Raw genomic sequence first — 12,379 nt, 5'->3', positions numbered from 1 at the left:
GGACTTCACCAACATTACGTATTGCTGGCTCCCCAATTCCTCGGGTCTATTCTGCCTCATTTGTCTTGTTCTATTTTTGATAGAAGCATCATCTATGGAAGTTGCCTTTTTGAGGGCTTTTGACCTAGAAGGCAAGCTGAAAGACCTTACAAAAAGTAACTCATGGGCTCAGCTGCATTGCTAAGCCCCAAGCTAAGCAATAAGGCAGTTATCTCCAACCTTGTGCTCCCCAGATATTGCTCGACTCCCAATTCCCACCAGCCCAAGGCAGCACAGCTGTAGTCCAGCTGTATCCGGTGGGCACCAGGTTGATGAAGGTTGAAATAAGTATGCAGGATGCTTGGGGAATGGGGCTGTTCCTGGGTGAACTGTGGAGCTCTCACCTACTTGGAATGTAACTTCACCCTAGATGAACCATAATCCTGATTACAAACTTTCATTTTGAAAAAATAAAACAAAATTCCTAACGTTTGTAGAACTTGACAAGCATACTGTATACAGTATCTATCTGTACAGGGTCAACAGATTTTGACCTTTGTTTTCCTGCACTTCCAATGTTTATTTTTAAAAGGTAATATTGTTGTGATTGCATTTTTTTTATTGTAGGCTTTTAAATAGCTGTAACCTGCCTTGTGACCTTAGAGTGAGGGGCAGGTAATAAATTAAATTAAAATAATGCTGCTGGTAACCGAACAAATAGAATGCCTTATCTTGAAACAGCATATGGTAAATTCTAGTTTCTCTATTACACAAAACTCAAAAATATTATTATTTTTTGCCTATTATGAGGTTTCACGTAATTCAAAAGTTTGCTTTTACTGGTAGGTATGAGTCTAATAAAAATAAGATATGAGTGAAATAAAATGTGCAGCTTTGTTAAGGATGCTGGGAATCATAACTCTGGGGGGGGGGGAGCCCCAGTTCTCATGACTTTAAGGGAAGTCATGTGTTTTAAATGTGTGTGCTTTAAATGTATGTTGTGAATCTGTAATATCAAAAGCTTGCTGCATTAAGCAAACTTTTGAGCCATTTGTAATCAAATGTTGGAGTTTTGTTCCAGTAATATGCTTAGAAGCATTGGGAAAGTAACTAACCCTGTCTGACAGAATTGTATGACATTGAAAGATTTTGTAAAAAAATAGATTGGATTCCAAAGCACTGTTGGAACATGAGATAGCTTGTACCCATGAATATGAGTGCATTAGCTCTACCTACTCTAAAACAAATGTTCCCAAGGTAGCTTACAAAGATCAGAAGTTTTACCCCTCAGGCTTACATGTTAAAAGATACAACATGATAACACATAAATGGGCAGGGATACGGCTGATAATATAAAAATACTGTATGTTGATCAAGGCAAAAACTAGGATGGAGAAGGGAGCAACAGGAATAATACTTGCATCCAGAAAGAAAATGCAGATACTTCATTTCATAAACTTGTCTTCAAATCAGTTTTTCCAGTAGTGCAAATATTAAAGAAGCAATATCAAGCACAAGAATAAGCAGACATAAAGCAAGCCAAAATAAAAAAAAATCCTTCCAGTAGCACCTTAAAGACCAACTAAGTTAGATCTTGGTATGAGCTTTCGTGTGCATGCACACTTCTTCAGATACCAGATATCTGAAGAAGTGTGCATGCACACGAAAGCTCATACCAAGAACTAACTTAGTTGGTCTTTAAGGTGCTACTGGAAGGAATTTTTTTATTTTGACTATGGCAGACCAACACGGCTACCTACCTGTAACATAAAGCAAGCCAGTGTAAGCTAAGCTGTTGTAAAGTTACACCAGATCCGAAGGGACTACTGCTACTCTGCCAAAGCATGGATCGCAGAAAACAAGCTTTTAAAATGCTGTTCTGTGTTGGGACATATAACAGAGCTGAATGGGTTTAGGATTCAGCCTAAGGCCCCGTCTGGTCACACCACACCCAGAATGCCCCTTTTGGGGGCTTAAACCATTCTTAGCACAACCAGATTCAGCCCAGCCAACTGCACTAGGCTGAGCAAGTTACAATGGTGTATTGGGGCTGAGTCAGGGTTGGGAACTTAGAATCATAGAATTGTAGAATTGGAAGGGGCCACGATAATTATCTAGTCCAACTCCCTGCAAGGGAAGAATCTTTCGCCCAATTAACTGGGTAGCAACAGACACACACTTATAAAACTACAATTGGTAGCACCTTCTTAACGTGGAATTTCCCCTCTTTTTTCTCACAGAGAATAAAAATATATATTTCTAAGAGGTTGCCTACTATGACACATTTGCATCTGAAAACATTCATATGAATTTATGCATCTTGGCTGATTTAAACCAAGATTTCTTGATGACTCTAGACAAGGTTCATTTCAATGTTGGTCAGGAAGCTGAAATAAACTGAGTGGCCATTCTCACAGTTTTTAACTTGCTAGTGACCAATGAACATACTGATCACTATGCCGGAAAAAGTAATATGAAACCCCTACAAAACTGAGGGAGGAAATCTGCCACTTATGCCATTTCTGCACTTATCTGTTTATGGTGCTCTCATCAATGAGGTTAATGCAATGGGGCAGGGAATGCTAGACGTTCAAAGTTGTGGGGGCCAAATAAGTATGGGCAAATCTGTCAATTTCATTTTCTCTTTTTTCCTCCGATATTCAGTCCAGTTCTCCATTTGCCCATCAACTGCAATTCTGTTCAAGTCCTAATGAAAATTCACCAGCAAATTTATCCTAATATACATGTGTTTGCATGCACATTTGCCTAATATTCACATTTTTACAAAGCAATTATCTCTTCATATAATACGTTTTCACCTATGTGCATTCTTATGCACACGTTACCTTTCTATACGCATTTTTTTTGTACACATTACTTGACTGGTGAAGTGCACTGCAAAATTTGAAAAAGTGCAAATTCCAAAGGTTGGTTACATTTTGATTCATTTACCATTTTGAAAAGTATGAATTAGGTTGGAGGAACTGTAAATGCAAACTGCATCAGATTTCTAACCCATCCTACAGCCAAGCCATGTACCTGACCCCCTTAAGTTAGCCAGCTTGTCTCCAGCCTCAGTGGAAAAAGCTGCTGTATCACCAGTGTTGAAGAAAGATTCAACTGCCAGACCAGTTGTTGTTGTTGTTTAGTCATTTAGTCGTGTCCGACTCTTCGTGACCCCATGGACCAGAGCACGCCAGGCACTCCTGTTTTCCACTGCCTCCCACAGTTTGGTCAGACTCATGTTGGTAGCTTCGAGAACACTGTCCAACCATCTCGTCCTCTGTCGTCCCCTTCTCCTTGTGCCCTCCATCTTTCCCAACATCAGGGTCTTTTCCAGGAAGTCTTCTCTTCTCATAAGGTGGCCAAAGTATTGGAGCCTCAGCTTCAGGATCTGTCCTTCCAGTGAGCACTCAGGGCTGATCTCCTTCAGAATGGATAGGTTTGATCTTCTTGCAGTCCATGGGACTCTCAAGAGTCTCCTCCAGCACCATAATTTAAAAGCATCAATTCTTCAGCAATCAGCCTTCTTTATGGTCCACTCTCACTTCCATACATCACTACTGGGAAATTTATTAAAGCAGAAATTGTCCCTCATTTTCCTCAGCCCTGATCACACACTGAAATTAGAATCAGGACGAAGATTCATTGCCAAACTGTTTTTAAGATTTGGGGAATTCATTGATAACCTATGCAATCTCCAAACCATTTTTAGAAGTGTGTTACAAGAAGTTAGAAATGTGCTTCATAAAGTTGAGTGTGGGCAGTGTGACATGTTTTAATTCTACAGGGGTGTGTGTGTGTGTGTAAAAGTAAGAGAGAAAGAGAGATAAGGTGAATAGGCAATTAACAATGCAATCCTATGCATTCCCATTCAGCAGTATGTCCCACTGAGTTCAGTGCAGCTTGGGTAAAGGTAAAGAGACCCCTGACCATTAGGTCCAGTCGTGACTGACTCTGGGGTTGCGGCACTCATCTCACTTTATTGGCCGAGGGAGCCGGTGTACAGCTTCCAGGTCATGTGGCCAGCATGACTAAGCTGCTTCTGGCGAAACAGAGCAGCGCACGGAAACGTCGTTTACCTTCTCGCTGGAGCGGTACCTATTTATCTACTTGCACTTTGACGTGCTTTCGAACTGCTAGGTTGGCAGGCGCTGGGACCAAGCAACGGGAGCTCACCCTGTCACGAGGATTCGAACCGCCAACCTTCTGATCGGCAAGTCCTAGGTTCTGTGGTTTAACCCACAGCGCCACCCGCGTCCCAGTGCAGCTTAATTGCAAGTGATTGGGTACAGGATAGTCCTCTAAAAACAGTATTAAAATTAAGTGTGTGGGGGGGGGGGGAGAGACTTAAAAGAAAGTGCGATCATCTTGCCTCCTCCCCTCCTCAGAAATATTTGAATGAAGCAGATATTGTGCCATTGAATTAGGCTAATTGAGCCACTCTTAGTGCTTCACTGTAGAAATTTACTAAGCAGAAAGGGATAGTGGCAATTTTCTTGTTAAATCTGAAGCTGTGCATTCCCCCCCCCCCATCTATTTAGATTGCTACAAAACCCTTCTCTTGCTACATGTTACCACCTAGTGGCACTTCCTAATTTTGCAGTTTGCAAGGATTTGGATTTTCTACTCATAAGCAAGGACTCACCCCTCAAAGTGCACCCTTAGCCCCCAAGTGGAAAGGGCAGAGCTCAGAAGCGCTGGTCATGGCCCCCATGGGTGGGTGGGGAAGGAATGAAGAAAACACACTCCTCCAGTCTTTTCACATTACTATATATAGGACATTATCTTAAGTCCTTTTTGGGGTGGGGGATATAGCTTACTTTTTAAAAACCCCTATCCTTTAAATATTTCTCCCCTACTAATCATCAGTTAAGTGCCAATGAAACACATTGTCTGAGTAATCACCCTTTATTAAAAAGTACTACTTCAGCTCAGCTGCAAATTCATTTTTTTCAAAAAATTTTTATTAGTTTTCACAATATTATAAACAAACAAACATACAAGACAAACAAACATAAATCATAGCCTTATTGAAAATTACACTTATTAACTTTGTTAAGTGACTTTGTCTCTTCCCCTTGGTTGAATTTCATTGCATGTCCTTTTAGCTTCCTGCTGACCTGAGATGTAGTGCTTTCCCAGGCAAGTAAAAGGACCCCTGGACAGTTAAGTCCGGTCAAAGGTTACTATGGGGTGCAGCACTCATCTTGCTTTTCAGGCCAAGGGAGCCGCCGTTTGTCCGCAGTTTTCCAGGTCATGTGGCCAACATGACTAAACTGCTACTGGCTCACGGAGGACTGTGATGAGTGCCAGAGTGCACGGAAACGCCGTTTACCTTCCCCACCGCAGCGGTAACCTATTTATCTACTTGCGCTGGCGTCCTTTCGAAATGCTAGGTTGGCAGGAGCTGGGACAGAGCAACAGGAGCTCACCCTGCCATGCGGATTTGGACTGCCAGCCTTCCAATTGGCACGCCCTTTCCCAGCCAAGAGAGGAGGAAAGACCCATTAGTCAGGTGCTTTAAGTTTATAATTTCTCATTATTTTTGGTGTATGAACTAATTTGTAAATGCTTTTGCTCAAACCAAAGATAGCTTAAGCCTAGAATTTAATATCAATTAAATGAGTGGCAGAATCTGAAATTGGTTTCTGTACTTCAAACAGCTTCTAGAAGGCAGGTGGTGATTTCTTAAGTGCTGTGCTAAGGCACTTCTCCCTTCCTGCCCCACCCGGTCCTCAATTTTGGGAGCATGCAAGGGAAAGAACTGCTGTTGCGCGAGCACTTTCTCTGGATGCCCTGAGGGAGATTTGGAGTACAAAGGAAAGCATGTTTTGGGTTGCATCTCCCCACCTGTGGAATGCTCTCACCTCTGCTTGGCACAATCATTAACACTGTGTCACTGCTAAGTTAAAACCTTTCTTCCAGGCACTTTCTCCCAACCTATAAGTTGGCTGATGGCGTACTTGTTGGAAATGCTCTTGCTGCTAAAGTTCGTGTTCTTTTTCGCAGCGTTCTTTATGAGTTATTGAAATGGTGTAACATATTGTTTTGATTACATGCTATGCTCTTTTTTGGCTCTTAATCTGTTGCAAGTCACTTAAAGACTTTGTTGTGCTAGGTGACAAATAGTCAGCACCAGTGGACATCACCCAGACATTCCACGTGCTGAATGATACATTGTATTATAGTATTGTTTCAGGGATTTGTCCTCCTACTCGTGTTAGGTGGAAATCTGTTTTTATGTCAACAAATGAGGCAGTTGCATTACCTGATTTGCACATGCTTCCAATTTCCTTCCAGCTCTTCTCCCAGGTATGACACTGCTATTTATGAACTCAAGCAGTTGCCTTACAAATAAATCAGATCACCATTCTGTTTAGCTGAGTATTTTTTACACTGCCTGACAATGACTCTCTGCAATTTAGGAGAGTGAACCATCTCCAAGAGCGGCTGCACATAGAACACATTGTCCAATCTGGAAGTTACCAAACTGTGGAACATTGTAGCCAAGATATCCCTGTCCAGGAACAGTAGCAGCTGGTGAACCAGCCCAAGTTGGAAACCGACACACAGAGCTACCCAGGCCTCCTGGGACTCAAGAGACATAAATGGACTAAGGAGTAACATGCAACTAGGTAAACCTTGCCTTACAGGGCAGTGTAACCTTATCCAGTACAAGCTGTCTTTACTTCCCAGACACAAGAACCTCTAACACAGTGTCTACATCTTGTCTCAATTCAGTTTCAGTCGCTCATTACCACTTCCAGGCAACAGTGAAGCACCTGAACGACCTCATCTGGTTAAGATGGAGGGAGAGCTTGACACCTCACTCCAAATCCCCTGATATTTGCCAAAAGCTTCACATATATTTTAAAGAGCATAGCAAACAAGAGCAACACGTGAGGAACCCCACAGGTTAACTCTCAAGGTACCATGCGATATTGCAACTTTTCAAAAGTGGCCTTAACAGTATTGCGATTACTTCCAATACCATTATGAAAAGAAGCGGTGACAGGGGGCAACCTTGTCTCGTACCCTTTGAAATCTCGAATGTATCAATTAAGTTGTTGTTAATAATCAGTTTGGCTCTTTGACTAGAATAAATTGCTTTGATTCCCTACATGAAGGCATCTTCTATACCTGCTGTCTCCATACACTTTAATAACTGCCATGATATATTATCAAATGCTTTTTCTGCATCGATAAAAATTAATACAGCAGGGATTTCATTCTTCCTTTCCAAGTATTTGATGATATTTATTATATGCCTGATGTTATCTTTTAGTTGTCTGTTAGGAAGGAATCCAGCTTGATCCGTGTGTATTACATTTTTTAGATAATACTTAAGTCTGTTTGCCATGATTTCCGCAAATATTTTATAATCGTTGTTGAGAAGCGATATTGGTCTGTAATTTCTTACACTCAGTTTATCTGAATCCGCTTTGGGTATCAACGTTATGTGGGCATCTTTCCAGGAGTCCGGTATCTTCCCTCCTTGTAGGATGTTATTCATTACGTCACATAGCACCGGGGCTAAATATTCTCCAAGAACTTTATAATATTTGGCCAATAAGCCGTCTGGGCCCGGTGCTTTCCCTAGTTTCATTTTCTTTATTGCTTCCTGGATTTCATCTATTGTTATGGACTTGTTCAATTGGGTTTTCTCTTCCTCCGTTATGGATGTTATTCTGTTATTTTCTAAATATTTTCCTATTTCTGTTATGTCTTCTTTTTTATATAATTTTTCAAAGAATTTTAGGAAGTTTTTCTTTCTTTCGTTTGCCTCTTCCACAAGCCTTTCTTCTATTTTTATCTTATTAATCACATTTTGCTTTTTGCTTTTACGTAGTTGCCAGGCCAGAAATTTTCCCGTTTTGTTTGCGGATTCGAAGAATTTTTGCCTCATTGATTTAATTCTCCATTCGACTTCTTGGTTAATTAGCATTGAATATTGTAATTGTAACAATTTGGCTGTTTGTTTAATCTGATCGTCACTAGGATTTGTTATTAATTTTTTCTCAAATTCTCTTAATTGGGTCAAGATTCCATCTTTCTTTTGTTCTCTTATTTTTTTCCTGTAACTGTTTTGTTGGATTAGGAAGCCTCTTAACACCGCCTTACTGGCATCCCAAACTATATCAATATTTGTCTCTTTATTAAGATTTAAGTCAAAAAAGTCTTTTAAGGTGTTTTTGGCCTTCTCAGTTACATCTTCATTTTCAAATAAATATTCATTCATTCTCCATCAATGCATACCCTGAATTCCACAATTAATTTCCAGGGATATTGAGTTATGATCAGACAGAGTTCTGGGTTGTATTTCACATTTTACAGCTCTTGTTACTAGCTCTCTTGATACCCAAATCTGGTCTATTCTGCCCCAGCTCTGGTGGGCTCTGAAAAATATGTGAATTGTTTTGTCAATGGGTTTTTATGTCTCCAGATATCCGTCAAGTCTAAGTTTTCTTCAAGGTTTTTAAATGATTTTGGTAATTTCCCTTGGCTCAGTTTTCCCCTTTTTACACTTCTGTCAAGTTCTGGGGTTGGCACTCCATTCAAGTCACCAAGTAGAATCAATTTATGAGGCTCTAAGTCCAATAATGTTTGTTCCAGTTTTTTGAAAAATTCTGCTTTATTCGTGTTTGGGGCATACACAGTTACAACATTAAATTTTTCTCCCTGGTGGTTAATTTGTACCCCCAAAATTCTCCCTTCCTCATCTTTGCATATTAATTTGGGGTCCTCTTTTTCTTTGGCGTATATGACCACTCCTCTTTTTTTGTTTGTGTCTGAATTAATAAATTCGACCCCCAACCCTTTATTTATCAGGATGTGTTTATGCTTTTTAGCCACATGAGTTTCCTGACAACATATCACATCAACATTCTTTTTCATCAATACCTTCGAGATTCTATTCCTTTTAGATTTATCATTTAGTCCGTTCACGTTCCAGGATAGAATTTTAAGAGTCATTATCGTATATGTTATTACTTTTTAATACGTACTGCACTCGTTCTCAAGCTTATGATCTAGTTTTCCTGTTCCTTGTAGTTTCTTCCTCCTTTTCTTCCTCTTCTTCTCCTCCCACTGCACCTTCTTCCTCTTTTTCTTCCTCTTCTTCCTCCACTTCTTTCCCTTTCTCCACTTTCTCTTTTTCCTTCTTTCCTTCTCTTTCTCTCCCTCTCCTCAGTAGATCTCTCTCTCTCTTCCATTCTTTCTTCCACTTTCCCTAAATCCTTCTCATATCTTCTCAAATTTTTTTCCACCTCTTGGGTATTCATCAATCTAAATCTCTTGTCTTTGTAATAGAAGGTAATCCCTTCTGGGAATTCCCATCTATAAGATATAGCATTCCTTTTCAAAACACTCACTATTTGTCTATATCCGTCCCTTTTGCGCAAAAGCCTGATTGGAATTTCTTTATATATAACAATAGGTCTTCCTTCAATTATTAGTTTTTTTTATAGCTCATTCTTAAGATCATATTTTTCATCCCAATTGAATTGAAGACCACTAGACAGTCACCAACCAGTTTTTTCGATTTAGCTTGTTGTGTTTTCCCTCTGATTCTGAATGCCTTATCTATCGTATAGGCTACCTCTTCCTCTTTTATTTCTAACCATTTATATAACTCTCTGGTCATTTTCCCTTTCATATTCTCATTTACAGTGGTGCCTCGCAAGACGAAATTAATTTGTTCTGCAAGTTTTTTCTTCTTGCGAGTTTTTCGTCTTGCGAAGCACCGTTTCCCATAGGAATGCATTGAAAATCAATTAATGCATTCCTATGGAAACCGCTTGCCAGGCTGGCGGTGCGGAGAAGGGCTTTTCTCCCCACCGCAAGCCTTCAGGACAGGTACGGGAACAGAGAGGAAGGGGCGCAGCGCTTCTCTGTTCCCGGGGCTTGCGGTGGGAGGAGGGTTTTTCCTCCCCAACGCCAACATTCAGAACAGCATTCTGAATGTTGGCGGTGGGAAGGAAAACCCTCCTCCCACCGCAAGTCTTCAGGACAGCCATCCGAAGGCTGGCGCGGGGAGAAGCTCTCTCCGCCCCACCGCCAGCCTTCGGAGCAGCCTTCCGAAGCCTGGCGGTGTGGCGGAGAGCCCTCCTCTCACCGCCAGCCTTCGGAGGAGGTCCGAGGACAGTGGGGAAGACGCGCTGCGCTTCCCCGCTGTCCCGGAGATTTCCCTATGGGCTTTCGTCTTGCGAAGGAAGCCCATAGGGAAATTTGTTTTGCAAAGCGCCTCCAAAACGGAAAACCCTTTCGTCTAGCGGGTTTTCCGTCTTGCGAGGCGTTCGTCTTGCGGGGCACCACTGTAATTCTTTCAGGTGTTGTGACTTCCATCATCCCTGGCCGAGTTGACTGGAGCTCATAAGTGAAGTTCAAAACACCTGGAGCGCACTGTGTTGGCCACCCCTAGTCTAGATATCCACTCCCTCCATGCACTCCTGTAGCTGGACCACCAGCACTCTCAAGCATCTTGTCCAAAGAGGAACATTTTTTTTGTAAACAGTGGAGGTTGCCTGGAGTGTAGAAACACATACCAACTATGGGTACTGCACAACTGGAATAATTTTACTGCTGTAATACAAGGGAGTGGCATTGTGATAGCTTATGAGATTAATCGCCTGGGCAGTTCCTGTGAAGCAAGCAGGTTTGCAAACTGCGTGCATTGCTTGCAATTTCTGGGAAGGATTAACAAATCCGGCCCCATGAATTGAAAGCCCTGGGTGCCTGGAATGGATCTTAAATTCATCTTAATTCTCTGTGGAATGTGCATATACATTAACATTTAGAATCATCTATCTTTCTCTTCCACTACAGAATTTGTGGAAGCAGATATAGCTAATCCATTCATTATTTTTTGTTTGCCATGTGAATTCTGATTCAGATATAGCATTACAGCCAAATGCTTACTTAAAATACAGCCGTACCTTGGAAGTCAAATGGAATCTGTGCCGGAGGTCTGTTCAACTTCCAAAACGTTCGGAAACCAAAGTGTTGCTTCTGATGGCTGCAGGAAGCTCCTGCAGCCAATCAGAAACTGCAGAAGCTCCGTTGGACGTTCGGGTTCCAAAGAACGTTTGCAAACCGGAACTACTCACTTCCAGGTTTGCGGTGTTTGGGAGCTAAAATGTCAGAGTACCAAGGTGTTCAGGATCCAAGGTATCTGTAACTACCATGCTTCATTTAAAAAAACAAAACTTCCTGGGCAGTTCATATAATGGTTTAAAAAACAACAACAGCTCAATTATGCTACTGGGGGGGGGCATCTATTTTACTTATTTTATACAGTCCAAAGACGGGGGGACATTCTGTTTATTTTTTGTTAAAACCATTTTGAGGTTCTTTTTTAAAAAGCAGTAAATCGTTTAATAAATATTTAAAAGTAGATCATATTACAACTCAAAACCATTTTGGTTGGGGCCAGAACATTTTGCTTTGGTTACATAGGATTCACAGGATACCACTTGTTTTCTCTCACATTTTATATTCTGATCCAGTTGAATCTCTTAGTATCTTTGTTACTTCATCATATTACTTCCAACACATCATCAAACAGTTCCAATATGTGCTGGAAATGGCCAGGGTTTTTATTATTATTATTCTGGAATGAAATTTGTCAGCCAATATCACAGATTATTAACACATATTTTCAAATTTCTATCCAATTATCCCTACTAAAGATTGTGAACAGATACTATGAAGACATTTCACTGAAAGGAACTTTTGACATAGATGCTAGCAATTGCCAAGATCTCTATAGTACACAGTGGAAATTGTTAAAAAAAAAATCTGACTATATTCTTAGGGTATAGAAACCTATGGAACTATTTTTTGTTGGAGAGAGGTTTGGGAGACATTCCTAATCTCTGGTAGCAGAGTTAGCACAATAGTGATTGCTCCAAGAACACTGAAACTTGATTAGATTTACATCTGCCCTCATCCACTCTTGGGGAAAAAAAATCTCCACAAAAATACTTAGGCTAGAATAAATCACAGAGACTTAACTTTACACATAGGTGAATATTTTACTCACAGTTTCCAGAAGTTACAGCAAACAGCTCTCTATTTGTTGGCAGTAAAATAAAGATGAAAAAGGTTCCAAAAGGTACTTAAAAAGCAACGCACTTGGTTTCCTTATAAAAAGGATCATGCAATTTTTGGATTAGCAAAGATGCAGCCTTGAAAATCTCCTGTTAGAGATTCAGTTCATGTGTAAACAACCATGGACACATGGCTTTTTGAAGCACAAAAAAGACTTAAGCGGGGAGCAGAGGCTGCTGAGAGCCTCCTAAGCCATAGCTATTTGCAACCTGAGCTCAGGAGAACTCTTTCATGCACACAAGTGTAAGTCAATAACTGCCCATTACAAATTATTGCATAAAATATAACA

Source organism: Podarcis liolepis (genome assembly GCF_965112155.1).
Source record: "Podarcis liolepis genome assembly, chromosome: 8".
Classification (NCBI taxonomy): Eukaryota; Metazoa; Chordata; class Lepidosauria; order Squamata; family Lacertidae; genus Podarcis; species Podarcis liolepis.
The sequence above is the reverse complement of the archived record's forward strand: the minus strand, read 5'-3'. Positions refer to the sequence as shown.